The sequence below is a fragment of the Narcine bancroftii genome, chromosome 4 (assembly GCF_036971445.1).
Source record: "Narcine bancroftii isolate sNarBan1 chromosome 4, sNarBan1.hap1, whole genome shotgun sequence".
Taxonomy (NCBI): Eukaryota; Metazoa; Chordata; class Chondrichthyes; order Torpediniformes; family Narcinidae; genus Narcine; species Narcine bancroftii.
Genome location: NC_091472.1, coordinates 94533739 through 94550953, shown reverse-complemented (window position 1 = coordinate 94550953; position 17215 = coordinate 94533739). Strand labels below are relative to the sequence as shown.

Below are 17215 nucleotides of genomic sequence, written 5' to 3'. Positions count from 1 at the left end.
GACATGACAGGTTTAGAAACCGATTAGTTTCCACAATAAATAAGCCAGTAGTTTCTGATCTGGAAAGGGGTGGAAGATTTTTGAGGTGAAATTTCTTTTGAGAAACTTATAGGAGCTAAAACCATTCTGGGGCAGTCCTGGTCAGATATTTCCTGGACCTTTCCTCGAGTGGCCTCCAGCAAGTTACTTGAAGGTCATTGGTTGGTGCAGAACACATGGTGCAACATAATGGATATGTAGCTTGGCAAAGTAGATCGCTCATACATTTACAAGCCTGCCTTTCAGTTACATCATGTGCCCAGTGACCTTCATGAGTTTCAACCTTCTTTTTAGATGAGAGTTATTTACAACTGCCCCCTCACTCTGTTTTACTATTAATCAATGGAAAATTACATTATGTGTGTTCTCTAATGAGCGCAAGACACAGTATTGATTTTACATCCGGGTAAGAACAATGTCTTCACTATCCAAGTTAAGACATGAAGAATGACCACTTGGGGAAAGTGTATCTTACAACCTTGTCAAAGGGTTCAAATCCTTATTGCAGAATTGCAAAGCATGAAACTGCTTCTGATGGTGTTCCATAAACCAAAGCTATTCATTGATTTAGCACTTTATGGTCAAAAAGTCAAATTGCCTTGCACATGATTATTGAACTTAAAATTCAGTAACAGTGTTGAACCTCTTCAGTGCCTCACTCCATTCCATCCCTGATGTTTTTTTAATGCAATCTCCTCAGTTTATCTTTACAGTCCTGCCTTGATAATCACAAATCCATGCCAACCAATCTCCACTTCAACTAATCACTTCCTCACAGTTTCTTTCTGTTTTGTTTTTCTTTCCAGACCAACTACCCATAGATGTACATTCAAAATAAAAGCCACACGTTGAATATATTCTGTACACTGCTGACTTACTATAAATATTTGTCTTACTTGGAAGATCTGAATCTTGCAGTACAGGAGGAAGAAAATCAGCCTATTTCACACAGTGGATCATTTAAAGAGCTATCTAATTAATAAAACTCTTTCCCTTTTCTCCATTGCTTTCCAAATGTCTTGATTTTCTAGAATTTATCCAGTTTATTTTTTAGGTAAATGATTAATTTGCTTCTATCGGTCTTCTACTCTAGATCTTAACAACTTTCTGGGCAATAAACTAAGCTTTCCTCATTTACCCCTGGCTATAAACACAAATAGTGCAATAAGAACAGAGAATGCTCCTTAGGGAACAACTGTGGAGAGAGAAACACAGTCAACAACCTTTCATCAGATCCTCAACCAGCCTTTATATATCAAGGCCACATTGATAACAGGTCCAAGACAAATTTACAAATGGGGAGGGGTAAAGAGAGCTTCTGGCAAATAAAATGTTTACTGTGTTCCTTTCTTTACACATGCTGCCTGACCCACTGAGTGTTTCTAGCATGTTGACGCTTTCTCATTTCAGGATTTCAGCATTCACAGTATTTTGCTTTTGGATTTTAAAAATTGCTTTTCCTATTTTAAGCAGGGACTGACATTGTGGTGCAGCAGTGAAGGAATGGATCAGGCAACATCTGAAAGAGTTCAACCAGCAATTTTTATTTCCTAACCTGCTTCTCCAAGAAACAAATGACAGTATCTAAACTTGTACCTCAGCAGTGGTAATGGTGTGGTGTAATGGTAGGCAGCTTTGACCCTTACCAATACAACAATGGCTACTCTTCATAGCCATTTCATTGGCTAGAAAAGGCTTTGGGATGAAGTGAAACACAAAAGTCTCCAGACGCTGTGATTGCAGTAAAAACACAAAATTATTGGAGAATCTCAACAGATATCAAAACATAGGATATAAAGATATATAACTGACATTTTAGGCCTGAATCCTTCTTCAAGGTATACCTGAGTTCCAAATTAACCCAGGTCATAAAATAAGTCATAGGAATGTCTCCTCTACTTTTGCTTCACCTGTAGCAATCCTCTGACTACACAAACAAAACCATGTGTTAGTTTTGAATTCTGTAGCCTTTTGGCAACCAGGAACAAGACCTTTGTCAACATTCCCTCTCCAACTGTAGCACTGATACTACAAGCTCTAACTTGGCTGAAATAAATGCAAAGGGGTGGGGTGGGGGGGGGGTGGGGTGGGGGGGGGGGGTGGGGTGGGGGGGGGGGTGGCACTGCAGTGAACTGGGATTCATTGGTAGTGTGTTGTGCTGATTACTGGCTCCGTCCCCATCTGCTCACATATAACCCTGAATTCCCGCCTAAACCCAGAACCCTTCCAAAGACTACTGTGAGACCCTACCCATAGTTATAAGCTAATAAAAGTGTTTGTTCTCCCTCCAGTTGTGAAAACTTTTATTCATATTACAGGGGCGTGGCCATAACCTGCTTTTCCACTGAGCTCCACATTGAACCATTGGAGAGCCCACATTATCTTGCTGGGACATTTGAGTAATAGATGTTGAATTGCTACAAAACCAAATCCCATGCAGTAGCAGACAACAACTCTTCACTCCCAGAAGAACTCAATGCTTTCTGCACCTGACTTAACCACAGTAACAGCAAAGAACCGCCCCTCCATGCAGTCACGTCCCCTGATGATCCCATCCTGTCCATATCTGAGGATGATGTGTGTGCTGCCTTCAGGGGAGCCAATCCAAGGATGCATCCAGCCCAGACGGAGTACCTGGCTGAGTAATAAAAATCTGTGTTAACCAGCTTATTAGTGCATTCATGAATATCTTCAATGTCTCACTTTGGCAGGGCGTGGTACCCACTTGTTTCAAAAAAGCCTCAATCATACTGGTGCCCAAGAAGAGTTTAGTAACCTGCCTTAATGACAGGGGCATTGTTGTAGGGTGATACAGTTAGCACAGCGGTTAGCGCAACGCTGTTACAGCGCCAGCAATCAGGACCGGGGTTCAAATCCTGTGCTGTCTGTAAGGAGTTTGTACATTCTCTCTGTGTCTGCATGGGTTTTCCCTGGGGGCTCTGGTTTTCCCCCACCCTTCAAAACGTATCAGAGGTTGTAGGTTAATTGGGTGGCACAGACTCATGGAGTGAAATGGCCTGTTACCGTGCTGCATGTTAAAATCTTTTCCTCAGAACTGATCAGCAAACTCCAAGACCTGGGACTCAATTCCCCTCTGAGTAATTGGATCCTGGATTTCCTCACCTCTAAACCACAATGAGTGAGGATTGGCAAGATCATCTCCTCCACAATCTTCATCAGTACCAGAGCACCACTGAGCTGCATTCTTAGCCCCCTGCTCTACTCACTTTACATCTACAACTATGTGGCTCAGTATGACAATAACACTATTCATAAATTTGCCAACGATACCATGGTAGTGGGTTGTATAAAGAAAGGGGATGAGTCAGCAAACAGGAGGAGGATTGAAAACTTGGCTGAATGGTGCATCAACAATAATCTTGGACTCAATGTCACTAAAACTAAGCAGCTGATTGTTGACTTCAGGAAGGGAACTAGAAGTATACAATCCAGTAATCATTGGATGATCAGAGGAGGAGAGTATAAGCAAATTTAAGTTCTTGGGAGTTACTATCTTGAGGATCTTTCCTGGTCCCAACACACTAATGGCATCGTGAAGAAAACATGTCAGCACCTCTCCTTCCTCAGGAGTTTTCAGAGGTATGACTCCTGAAACACTGGCAAATTTCCAGATATGTGGTAGAAAGTGTGCCAACCAACTGCATCATGGTCTGGAATGGGAACACTAATATCCCTAAGATTAAAGCCCTCCAAAAGGTAGTGGACCCACCCTAGGACATCACAGACAAAACCCTCCCCACTATCGAGAACATTTTCAGGGAACACTGCCATTGGAGAGCAGCAGCAATCATCAAAGACCCACACCACCCAGCACACCCTGTTCTCGCTGCTACCATCAGGAAATAGGTCGAGATGCCACTAAATTCACACCACCAAGATCAGGAACAGCTGCTACCCTCCACCATCAGACTCCTCAACAACAAACTCAGGGACACATTTAAGGACTTACTTTTGCACTTAATTGATTTTTTAAAATTCTCTCTGTATTGCAGTTTATTTACATTCGTAATCTCTTTATAGTTCTTTCTTTCTTTATTTACATGTGTACGTTGTGTACAACTTTTTTTGTGCTACCAATAAGTGGTCATTCTGCCTCCCCCACAGGATAAAAAAAATCTCAGGGTTGTATGTGATGTCACATATGTACTCTGACAATCTAAAATTTGAATCTGAATTCAGACAACTGCATCAGCATAATTTGAAAACTATTAAAACCTATGTTGCTTTTGATGCATTCTGGAACACTTTATCACAAAAAATAGGAACAAGATCTTCTTTGGCTTACACAGATGTTTTGACCCAAGTATTTCTTTCTCACAGTAAATTCCATTCTTTTCTGATTTATTTAAGTACAGCAGTTGTGAAACTGTTTCAGATGCATCCCTAAGCTACTATTTAGGGAATTTTGTAACAATATAATAAAAAAAAATGCTGCTTTTATGTAACAATCTAACAGTGGAACTGACTGTCATCAAAAAAAGATTTCTATACTTTTCTTGGGTTGTTGATTTTTGGATGAGAAGGCCAAAGGTTTAAAAGTCCTTCCCCTAATACCTAAGAACATAAAATCTAAACTAATGTTCTGGTCCAAACTAAGTGAATGTTGATCTGTTGTCGTTGAGATGTTAAACTGAAACCCTGGGTTTGGCTTCAATTAAATGAACAATTCAACTTTAAGGGGAGACATGAGAGTTATCTCTGGTGCCGCATCCAACCTTACCCATCACTTAGCATTAGTAAATTATTTGGTCATTGCTGTACAAGGGTGCCTGCAGTGTAATAATTGTTTTTTTTGTCATTACAGCAAGAGGTATCCTCCATAAGTACATCATTGTATGTGCCCTTGCTGAAGGTGGCACATGGGTGCAAATCTTTCTGTGTCTCTGCAAAATGCTGACTCAAGTTTGCAATTCTGCAAGCCTCAGAAATATTTGTCACATCAAATAGACATTCCTCAGGTGAACCTCAGAGCTGCAGTAGGACCTGGTAGTATCAGAGAATGAGTAGTCTCCCCTGCCCTGTGCCAAAAGGTTGTGTGTTTCTTACTTTCTCGAAATTTCAAGACACAATTTACACAGACATGTCTGTGCAAAGCTATATGAGTGCTGCATTGTTGTAGAAGCTATTGTTTTGAGAAGAAATAAAGCTTGTTACCTATTTTTCCAGCAAAGTCCTATTTGTAATTTGCAATCAAAACTTCACTGTTGTTCACCTTAGTATAACCTATTCTCCTAATCTTCTTTTGCCAATTATTTTAAAAATGTATGCAAGACTCAAGCTCAAATTCCTGGCTGTGCAGAGGTGAGAGCAGGCAATGTTATTGGAAGGGCATTCTTCACAAGAGGCAGCAAACTGAGGCTATACTTACCTTGTCAGAAGAACGTTTGATCTTTCCTTGATTTAGGAGGAGGGAAACATTTCATCAGGGCGAACATTCATCAATCAAAAAGTAACTGAATGGCTGATGGGTATTTTGGCAGTGTGATCCTGAGGGGAGAGTGGTACTGATTTGTTATAGTAAGAAATAGCTTTCTAAATCAAAGTCAGATATACCAAAGAATTGGTGTTACAGCCAAAATTCATAACCTGAACATTAATAAATAATTATCAGGACATCAAGAGCTTCCAAGCTATCCTTCAAGCAATACTTTATTTGTTGTGATCAATATCTTCAATTAGCAAAAATAAAAAGTCAAGCAGAGCATATTCAAATTATACTTGTAGGCCCTTTGGCTGCTACAGTCCTTAAACATGGGCCATATTTAAATCCCATTCTTGGATGTGGGTCATTGTGGAACATGCAATAGTCAAGAATTGCGCCGCACAACTGCAAGTCTTTTCCTGTGCTTCTTCAAATTTTCCTTGGATTCCTCCTTCAGCCTTCATGTGCTACACCTCAAAGATCGAAAAGCTGTAACGCTTGTTGAAAATGTCACCCCATTTGGTGCGCCCTCTTATCCTAATCTCAGGTCTAATATTTCCCCCTTTTTCATCCATACTACCATTGAACCTACTTCCTCTACCCTTCTAAGTAATATCAGATCATTAAAGTCAACTACAAAAATAATCACCCTCCAATTATTTTGCCAATTATTTTCTGTCTGCATCCTCTAGCTGGCAAATTCACCTGCAGGTACAATCACTTCTCTTTACTCAAAACTTTCAATGCCCTTTAAACATGCACCTTTAATAATTGAACAAATAATTTGTGTCAATAATCCATTTGAAGTTAAATTGCAACAAACATAAAGTTCTTCTTTGCCTCTCCCTGGATTGTGACAAGTTTGATATGAGGTACAATTACACCTTATCATTCACTCTTAAATCTCAGAATTATAGCCACATTGAATGGCCTTAGTTTTTTTACTTCCCCTACAATTATTTTAAAACCTAAGCTAAATGTTACTAGCCATTGCCTTAATTATTTACTTTATCTTATTGCCTACCTCATGATTCCTGGTTTTATGCTGTGCTTGCTGGGTTTTTTTTAAAAATACCTTCGGAATTCATATCTCAGCAGTTCTGCATTTCGGAAATTCAGAAAACTGCTCCATGGGACCATTGTACTAAAGTAAAACCTTTGCAATTTTCCAGCTGCTGTGTAAAAAGTGTCCAGCAAATTCTGGAAAACCAATCCATCAGAGACAGTTAAATTAATCTGTTATTTCCAGGCATTGTGAAATGAATTCTACCTCTGCAAAGAAAGAGGGCATGTGACTGAAGACACATTTCCAATGTTGATGTAAAATTTTGTGGTAACAATATGCAAAGTCCCATGGGTTGACAAAATGTCCATGTGATCTTAAAGGTGAGACTACAATGAAATAAAGGTCGCAGAATGGCCAAATTCGGTCTCATCTGCAGAGTCGGGGTGAAATCCTTGCTTGGAATGTGCAGCAATGGGCAGGGAGATAAAGTGAGTGGAAGGGATTGAATTACCAAATACCCATAATGTAACTGAACAAGTTACATGTCACAGTGAGCTGAGTAATGTATCCCTGTTCAATTGCAAAGACACCCAAGCTAATGGGATTCCTGTCCACTGAGCTTATCACAGGAACTTTCAGGTTTACAGATGTCATTAGGCAGAGGTCAACAGCTAACAATGAACGTACTTCAAGGAGGTTTGCTTTCTCATACTTTGTGCACAGAGCAAACACTGTGAAGTAATTAAACTATGCCTCCAACTTGCATACCAGTCGCAATGCCTAAGACACAATTGATATTATTTTGGCAATAGACCAAAAATGGGAAATCATGGGTTGCAGAGCAAATACAACAGGCCCGTTTAAAAAATCTACACCCAACTTGAACTTGGATGCATTCACTCACTGTACTCCAAGTTAGAGTATTGATTTGGTAGAATGTTTTCAGAGCAGACCTACTTCCACAGAAGCTGAAAAGTGCTTCGTGGCCCACTGGGTATCTGAGGTAGAGTTGGATGTTCTGATGGAGAAGGCCTAGAGGAAATGTAAAGTTCTGCACTCACTGGGAAGGGAAGATTGCCACCTCATCAATCTACCATACCACCTTCTGCTGCGATTGTGTGTGCTCACTCATTTCCTCTTTCCATTTCTCACATACAGGAAGGGGTCAGCGAGACAGCCATGATCAACACATTCAATTTGCCTTCCCCATTAAGGTGTCGAAACACAACATTTACCCTTTTCAAATAAAGTCCCCAGAGAATTTCTGGCATAAATGCTAAATGCCATTGAAATCTTTCCAAAACCTAATTACTAAGACCTTGGCCTCAGCACCCAACCCTGCAGGCAACTGCAACAATTACTTCCCGTCCTGCAGACTAGTGAGGATTGGTGACAGCACCTCCTCCACAATCACTCTTAACACTAGTGTCCTGCAGCTCTATGTATACTATACTCCCTGCACATCCATGACTGTGCATCCAAACACTGCAGGAATTCCATCCATAAATTCACATTTGTCACCACCATTATAGGCTGGATCTATAATGTTTGAGAATAGAAGGGAGATAGAGGAACTATTGAGTTGGTTCCAGGACAACAACCTCTCCCTCAATGTAAGCAAGTCTAAGAAGCTGGTCATAGACTTCTGGCAAAGTCCCTCATCTACATCAATGGTGTTAGATCTGAAGATAGTAGGCAGCTTTAAGTTCTTTGGAGTAAAGATTTCCAACAACCAATTGTGGTCCAACCAAGTTAGCACAATGGCCAAAAGAGTGCAATAGTGCCTCTACTTCTTTAGAAGTATGAGGAAGTTTGGCATGTTACCAGCACCTCTCAACACCTTCTCCAGATACACCATTGAAAGTATCTTGGCAGAGTTCATCACTGTGTGGTATAGGTGTACGGATATGTTTTCCTCCATAGAATAGCATCTACCAATTACTGTATATATAAGGCTGGCCCGCCCACTAATGACATCCCTTAAATCTCCTCCCTTTTTGCCCTGGTCATAAATATCACGTTACCTCCCCCTTTCCTGCAGTCCTGTACCTGGATCTGGGCCAGCCAAAGTCTTGTGTGCATTAAAGCCTATTGTTCCTGCAGCCTATGACTCTGTGGTTATTGATAGAGCCTATCAATGGGAACTGCGCCTATGAGAGTGGGGTGCATCGTACCTGGGCATGGTGTCCAAAAGGGGCCCAAAACTCCTGGGCAAATCTGGGGAGACAGAGACCTCCTCTGCCCAATCTCACCTTCCCTCTTTCCCTCACAGCAGCAGGTGCATGTGCGATGGGCTCGAAATTTTAGCACAGCTAATGCACAGGTGCCTACTTCTGGCATGAATAGCAATGGCCACAGTGTTTTAATCATCAACTCCTCGTTGATTGGAGTAGTGCTCTGTCTGTGTGGCAGCAAAGTGGACTTTGGCCAGAATAGAAGGGAGGGAAGGAGGGCCAGAACAGGGGGAAGAGGGAGGAAAGCTAGTGGCATATCGTAGCCAGGCCAGAGGGAGCATTATCTCCTGCAGAAGGCACCACGTGACGGGTGCTGTCAGGGGGCTGGTGGCAGTGGAGTAGGTGGCGTTGGATGCTGTCCGACCGATCAGTGGCAGGCGCGGCTCCCAGACCCTGACCAGCACGGCTTCCAACCAGACCCTGACCAGCGCGGCTCTCAGAGAAGGAGCCAGGTGCAGATCTTTACTTCTGGAGCAGCGAAAATGGGGGGGGGGGGGCGGGGAGGGGGGTGCAGAAGCAAAGTAGCCGGGCACAGATTGGATCCAGGAGCGTACAGGAGGGACATGGGTACTGATGGACAGAAGGCGCCACTTTTGAAAAGTCTGAAACAATATGGTTAGATCATGTTGAATGGATAAAGCCTTTTGTCGCTCACTTGCCTGGCATTAAATTAGCACTGGAAGTCCTCCTTGAACTAAATTTGACAGACAAAACAAGAAATTAAGTCCATGGAGTTTTATTTTTTGCCTGTATGTTAAAGTCAGCTGTGTGGTACAAAATATTAGCTGACATAGATATTTGCAACAAGGTCATCCAAGCTGGATGCTGAAGTAGCAAACAGAAACATTGCATCAAACCTAAAGATAGAAATAAAACTTTGCCTTATTTGTGGTGGAATTAGGTTCAAGAGGGCAAGGCCACATGAGGACAGTACACCTGATGCTAATTTGGAGGAAATGAATGACAGATGAAATGCCAGAAGAGGCCTACTTCAGTAAGTGTGTGTTTTACATTTTGGTACACAATATTATAGCAGGATTAACTGTCCGCTTCAATGCTTTTAAACAGTTGGCAGAAAAATTTGATTTCTTGTGGAACTATCTCACCATGTCTGAAAGTGATGTGAAGAGAAAAGGTTTGTTTGTCTTTATCAGAGTAATGTCCTGCTGACCTTAATGATGATGATTTTGGAAAAGAAATACAAAATTTACCCTCAGTATATAAAGCAAATTTTGTAAATGCACAGTTAAAGCCATTAGATCTGTTGAACTTGTTAACAGAGTTCAGACTTGGTGACCTGTTTCAAAATGTTTGTGTTGGAAACATAGAAATATTAAAAAAAAACATAGAAACATAGAAGATAGGAGCAGGAGTAGGTCATTCGACCCTTCGAGCCTGCTCCGCCATTCAACGAGATCATGGCTGATCTTGAAGTTCAGTACCCCGTCCCCGCCTTCTCTCCATAACCTTTAATACCTTATACTGAAGAAATAGATCTAATTCCCTCTTAAATAGATTTAATGAACCTGCCTCTACTGCCCTCTGTGGCAATGAATTCCACAGATTCACCACCCTCTGGGTCAAGAAATTCCTCCTCATCTCGGTCCTAAATGGTTTGCCTATTATCCTCAAACCATGGCCCCGGGTTCTGGATTTTCCCATCCTTGGAAACATCCCATCTGCATCCATTCTGTCCAGTCCTGCCAGAATTTTATAGGTCTCTATGAGATCCCCTCTCCATCTTCTAAACTCCAGCGAGTACAATCCCAATTTGCGCAATCTTTCCTCATAAGTCATTCCTGCCATTCCAGGTATCAGCCTGGTGAATCGCCTCTGCACTCCCTCCATTGCAAGAACATCCTTCCTTAGATCAGGTGACCAAAACTGCACACAATACTCCAGGTGGGGTCTCACCAAGGCCCTGTACAGCTGCAGTAAGGTATCCTTGTTCCTATACTCAAACCCTCTTGATATGAAGGCCAACATACCATTTGCTGGAGAATACTATCAACAATTGCAGCAACAGGAGTTTCCGCAGAGAGGTGTTTCAGGAATGTCTTGTGGATTTGGCCAGGCTAAGAATTGAATCAGACCTTTTTAGAACAATTAATTTTCATGCTGTGATTCAAATGTTTTCACAAAAAAGAGGCCAGGAAAGCTCTCTTTTTAAAGTAAACACTAAGCCTATCTACCTTTTTTACTTTTTACTAATAATTCTGTCTTCTGATGTTCTGATCTGGATTGCAATATAAAAGGAGGCTTCAATATGAATTCTTACTCCTCATTTGTATAAACAAATGTGCTTTCTTCTCTTTGATCCTATTTTATTTATATTTATCATGGAGGGAGTATAGGTGCATAAGGCCTCAAATGTAGAAAATCAACAGAGTGCTCCAATCCACCCCTCATTCATCTTCCATACCATTTTTGGCCTTACAGGCTATTGCTCATGGCATAAAACCGTAGTGGATAAAAACAGGATGACTAATGGAGAAGGGAAGGGGATCTAAAAGAAACTTTGTACCCCTGATGAAATTCCTCTCAGAGCCCCTGGCTCAGCCCAAGACCCCACGAAATTGCAGAGTTGTGAATGCAGCTCAGACCAGCACATAGACCCCACCCTTACCTCTCCATCAACACTTCCCGCTGCCTTGAAAAAGAAGCTAAGTAGAAAAAGTCACTGTATATGTGTGAAAAAGAAATAGTGTATATCATGGCTAATGTGATTTATGGTGTGGAAAAAAAAAAGAAGCTAAGTAGAGAAGAATCATCCCACCACAGCCACACTTTCTTCTTCCTTCTCCCATCAAAAAGATTCTGGAATGTGAGATCACACATCACCACATTCAATGACAGTTTTTTTCCAATACTGTAAGACACCCGAATGAACGTCATACCAATTGTTCTAAATGATCCCTCTCTGTAACTGCACTGCCATATATTCTTACTCCAGTACAATGCAGGGGTTGACTCGCTGGATGCTTGCAAATTAAACTCTCACTGTACATCAATCTATGTGAAATAAAACTTGAATAAAGCATCCCAAATAATAAGCCAAAGTGCTTGAATCACTCGAAATTGTTAGCAAAAAGGAGATCCCTTCCCCCCCCCCTCAATTAGCATGCCATTAGAGAAGGAGATCCAGAATGGGAGTTGAGGCTATTACAATTGAAGACCCCCCCCCCCCGATTCTTAAGTAGTCAAAATTATCCCCATTGATATTTAACATGTCATATAACCATATAACATTTACAGCAGGGAAACAGGCCAATTTGGCCCTTCTAGTCTGCACTGATCCAAGTACCTTCCTCTAATCCCACTTACCAGCAATCTGCCCATATCCCTCCATCCCCCTCCTATCCATATACTTATCCGACTCTTTCTTAAATGACAAAATTGACCCTGCCTCCACCACCTTTCCCAGAAGCCCATTCCACACAGTAACCACTCATTGAGTAAAGAAGTTCCTCTTCATGTTACTCCTAAATCTTTGCCCGTCAACTCTCAACCCATGACCTCTTTTATCCATCTCTCCTACTCTCAATGGGAAAAGCCTTTCCACATCAACTCTATCTATCCCTCTCATTATCTTAAACACCTCTATCAAATCCCCTCTCAGCCTTCTATGTTCCAAGGAATAAAAACCTAATTTGCTCAATCTTTCCTTGTATTCCAGATGCTGAAACCCAGGCAACATTTTTGTAAATCTTCTCTGCACACTCTCTATCTTGTTAATATCCTTCCTATAAATCGGTGACCAGAACTGCACACAGTACTCTAAATTTGGCCTCTCCAATGCCTTGTACAGTTTCATTATTACTTCCCAACTCCTATATTCTATGCACTGATTTATATAGGCAAGCATACTAAAGGCCTTCTTCACCACCCTATCCACACGCGTTCCTACCTTCAGGGAACAATGCACCATTATTCCTAGATCTTTCTGCTCCACTGCATTCTTCAATCCCCTCCCATTTACCACATATGTCTTGCTTTGATTATTCTTTATAAAATGAAGCACCTCACACTTATCAACATTAAACTCCATCTGCCATCTTTCTGCCCACTCCTCTAAGCAGTTTAAATCCCTCTGCAATCTTTGAAAACCCTCTTCATCATCCACAATTCCCCCTATTTTAGTATTGCATATTTACTAATCCAATTTACCACCCCATCCTCCAGATCATTAATGTATATGACAAACAGCAATGGTCCCAATACCAAATTCTTTTTTTTTTTTTTTTTTGGGTTTTTTTTATTTTTGTTTTTTTAATTTTTTATTTTTCACACCATAAATCACATTAGCCATGATATACACTATTTCTTTTTCACACATATACAGTGACTTTTTCTCCCCCCCCCCCCCTTCTCCCAAGCCACCCCCCACCCCCCCTTCTCATCCATTTTAGGTATACAATCTAGGTTGCATTAAGCCAGTCAGACAATGTTGTCATTCAACAAAAATACACCAGAAATTCTACTGAGTCCATTCTTTTCTTTCCTTCTCCTTCCATCAACTTAGGTAATGTTTGTCCCCGGTAGGTTTTCGCTATTGTATTTAATGTAAGGCTCCTATACTTGTTCGAATATTTCAATATTATTTCTTAACCTATATGTAATTTTTTCTAATTGAATACATTTATTCATTTAAATTTAGTAGTTTCTTCCTTTTAATTTGGTTATGTATTCCATTAATATTTAAAGTCATATAGTTCAGCGTAGCCCTTTTATATTTTGTTTATCTTCTCTTTCCGTTTTTCCATCATTACCTTTCCTCCTTTTCCATTTCTGTTTTCTTATTTTCAACTCTTTATAAGACAACATTCCTACAACGTCCAACATTTTCCTTATTCTCCTATTTCTATCTTATTTATCCCAAATCTCCCCTTCCCCTCCTGAGTTGTCCTTTATCCCTTGTCGGACAACCACATCTCCCCTCTCCATTTGGATTTGCGAATCTACTCGCAAGCGTCAACTGATTTTGCAGTGACCGCTATTTCCCCCCACCCCGCCCCTCCAGAAAAGATTTCACTTTTCATATGTCACAAAGGTCACTCTTTTAATTCCCTCCTTATTCTCTCTATTCCATTACCTTCCCTTATTAATTCTTGTCTATACTATCTATATTTTCCTCTAAGTACAGATACTTTCACGTATGCACATTGTCTCTATTCACTCTTATACCTCTTTACCCGCATACATATCAATCGTGATCATTTTTACTCTCATTACCCGTCTTCATCCCTCAGTCTATTTTTGTCTTTACCCACATACATATCAATCGTGATCATTTTAACTCTCATTACCCGTCTTCCTCCCTCAGTCTATTTTTGTAATTGTTCTGCAAATTTTCGTGCTTCTTCTGGATCCGAGAATAGTCTGTTTTGTTGTCCTGGAATAAATATTTTCAATACCGCTGGATGCTTTAGTATAAATTTATACCCTTTCTTCCATAAAATCGCCTTTGCTGTATTGAACTCTTTTCTCTTCTTTAGGAGTTCAAAACTTATATCTGGATAGATGAAGATTTTTTGCCCTTTATACTCCAGTGGTTTGTTGCCCTCTCTTACTTTTTCCATTGTCTTCTCCAGTACCTTTTCTCTTGTAGTATATCTTAGGAATTTTACTACAATAGATCTTGTTTTTTGTTGTGGTTGTGGTTTAGAGGCCAATACTCTATGTGCCCTTTCTATTTCCATTTCTTGCTGTAGTTCTGGACATCCTAGGGTCTTAGGGATCCACTCTTTTATAAACTCCCTCATATTCTTGCCTTCTTCATCTTCCTTAAGGCCCACTATCTTTATGTTATTTCTTCTGTTATAATTTTCCATTGTATCTATTTTTTGAGCTAGTAGTTCTTGTGTCTCTTTAGTTTTTTTATTAGATTCCTCCAATTTCTTTTTTAAGTCTTCTACCTCCATTTCTGCTGCTACTGCCCGCTCTTCCATCTTGTCCATTTTCTTTCCCATTTCTGTTAAGGTCATCTCTATTTTATTCATTTTCTCTTCTGTGTTGTTTATTCTTTTTCTTAAATCCTTAAATTCCTGTGTTTGCCATTCTTTAAATGACTCCATGTATCCTTTAATAAGAGAAAGTATATCCTTTATCTTGCCTTTCTTTTCTTCTTCTATTTCACTGTACTCTTCCTCTTCCTCTTCTTCTTCCTCTGGGTTGGCCATCTGTTGTTTCTTTGGTGCCCTTTCCTTCTCTTCTTTCTTGTTTCTATTGTCTTCTGTGGTCTCTTCTTGCTGCAGGTGTTCTGCAGCTGTCGTTGCCGGCTGTGGAGATCGACTCCCCAGCTGGTCCCCCCTCCCGTCGGTGTGTTTTTTTTCATGCGCATCGCGCATGCACGAGGAGTCACGCATGCGCGGTTGCGCACTTTTACTCGGCTCAGCGAGCCATTTTTGTAGTCCATTATTTACCGACCTGAGGGAGCGGGTTTCTCTCTCCGCAGCGGGCCTCTTCAGACAGGTAAGGCCTTCACCTTTTTCCTCCTTTGTCTTCTCTTCCTCTCTTCTTACCGTTGCTTTCGATTTTTCTTTTTTTGTCGCCATCTTCTTTCCACCTTTATACTCACTTTTCTGTAACTTTTATTTCTGTGCCTTTGTGTTTTCCTTTGTTTTTCCCGACTTTTCTGGAGAGGGCTGGAGTTCACCGTCCGGCCACTACTCCATCACTTGACTCCTCCCAATACCAAATTCTGAGGTACACTGCTTGTCACCAGACTCCATCCTGACAAACAATTATCTACTACTACTCTCTGGCACCTTCCTTCCAGCCACTGTTGAATTCATTTGACTATCTCCAAATTAATACCCAAAGACTTAGCCTTCCTAACTAACCTCCCATGCGGAACCTTATCGAAGGCCTTACTGAAGTCCATATAGACAACATCCAATGCTCTACCCTCATCAACATTCCTAGTCACCTCTTCAAAAAATTCAATAAGATTGGTTAAACATGACCTTCGACTCACAAATCCGTGTTGAGTGTCCCTGATCAGACCCTGTCCCTCCATATACTTATATATACTTATATATACTATCTCTAAGAACACTTTCCATTAATTTACCTATCACAGACATCAAACTTACAGGCCGATAATTGCTAGGCTTGCTCCTTAAACCCTGTTTAAACAAAGGAACCACATGTGCAACACGCCAATCCTCCGGCACTATACCCGTCTCTAATGACATTTGAAAAATCACTGCCAGAGCCTCCGCTATTTGCTCACTAACTTCTCTCAAGGTCCTGGGGAAAATCCTGTCAGGACCTGGAGACTTATCCACCTTTATATGTTTCAAAAGCTCCAGTACTACCTCTTTCTTAATCACTATAGTCTCCATGTATATACTGGCTTTGCTTCCTTTACCCTGAACAGTTCAATATCCTTCTCCTCAGTAAATACTGAGGAAAAGAAATTGTTCAAGACCTCCCCCATCTCTTTTGGCTCCACACACATTTGTCCTTTCTAATTCTCTATTGGACCAATTTTATCTCTCACTTTCCTTTTGCTATTTACATATTTGTAGAAACCCTTTGGATTTTTTTTTACCCTGCTTGCTATAGCCACCTCATACCTTCTTTTAGCTTTTCTAATTTCTTTCTTAAGATTCTTTTTATATTCAATATAGAACCCAAACATCTCCTTTTTCCCTGTTTCTTATATTTATTGTAGTACTCCCTCTTTTTTTCGAACCAAGTTTCCAATATCCTTTGAGAACAATGGCTCTCCCAAACTTTTGACCTGACCTTTCAACCTAACAAGTTTATAAAGATTTTGTACTCTTAAAACCTTTCCTTTAAAAGACCCTCCATTTCTCTATTAGATCCTTCCCAGAAAACAAATTGTCCCAATCCATCCCTTGTAAATCCTTTCGCATCTCCCCAAACCTAGCTTTTCCCCACTCAAAAACCTCAACTCTGGGCCCAGACCTATCCTTTTCCATAATTACCTTGAAGCTAATGGTACTATGACCACTGAACCCGAAGTGCTCCCCCACACATACCTCTGTCACCTGACCCATCTCATTCCCCAACAGTAAATCCAACACAGTTCCCTCTCTAGTTGGTACCTCCACGTATTGATGTAAAAAGCTATCCTGAATACATTTTACCAACTCCAATCCATCCAGTCCTTTCACGGAATGGGTTTCCCAATCAATATTCAGAAAATTAAAATCCCCCGTAATCACTACCCTGAGCTTATTACAAATATCTGCTATCTCCCTACTAATTTGTTCCTCTAATTCGCGTTCCCCATTCGGTGGTCTATAATACACCCTTATAATTGTAACTTCCCCTTTCCCATTCCTCAATTCCACCCAAACAGCCTCCCTGGACGAGCCTTCTATTCTATCGCACCTAAGCACCGCTGTAATATTTTGTCTAACAAGTAGTGCAACCCCACCCCCTCTTGTCTCCCCCCTGGTTCTATCACACCTAAACCAACTAAATCCAGGAATATTTAGCTGCCAGTCACATCCTTCCTGT

General features: G+C 40.8%; 1 protein-coding gene and 1 long non-coding RNA gene across 3 annotated transcripts in view; both read right to left on the bottom strand.

The window, feature by feature from the left end:
• The window catches only part of agpat4 (1-acylglycerol-3-phosphate O-acyltransferase 4 (lysophosphatidic acid acyltransferase, delta)), a 287637-nt gene that overhangs the window by 205595 nt on the left and 64827 nt on the right, over nt 1-17215 (bottom strand). The gene's annotated exons all lie outside the window — the stretch shown is intronic.
• LOC138760840 (uncharacterized) overlaps nt 2092-17215 on the bottom strand; it is a 59525-nt gene continuing 44401 nt past the window's right edge. For both annotated transcript variants that reach the window (XR_011355898.1, XR_011355897.1), the window contains exons 2-3: nt 5429-5547; nt 2092-2677 (exon numbers count right to left, since the gene is read on the bottom strand). This is a non-coding gene — a long non-coding RNA (uncharacterized lncRNA). The remainder of the gene's footprint in view (nt 2678-5428; nt 5548-17215) is intronic.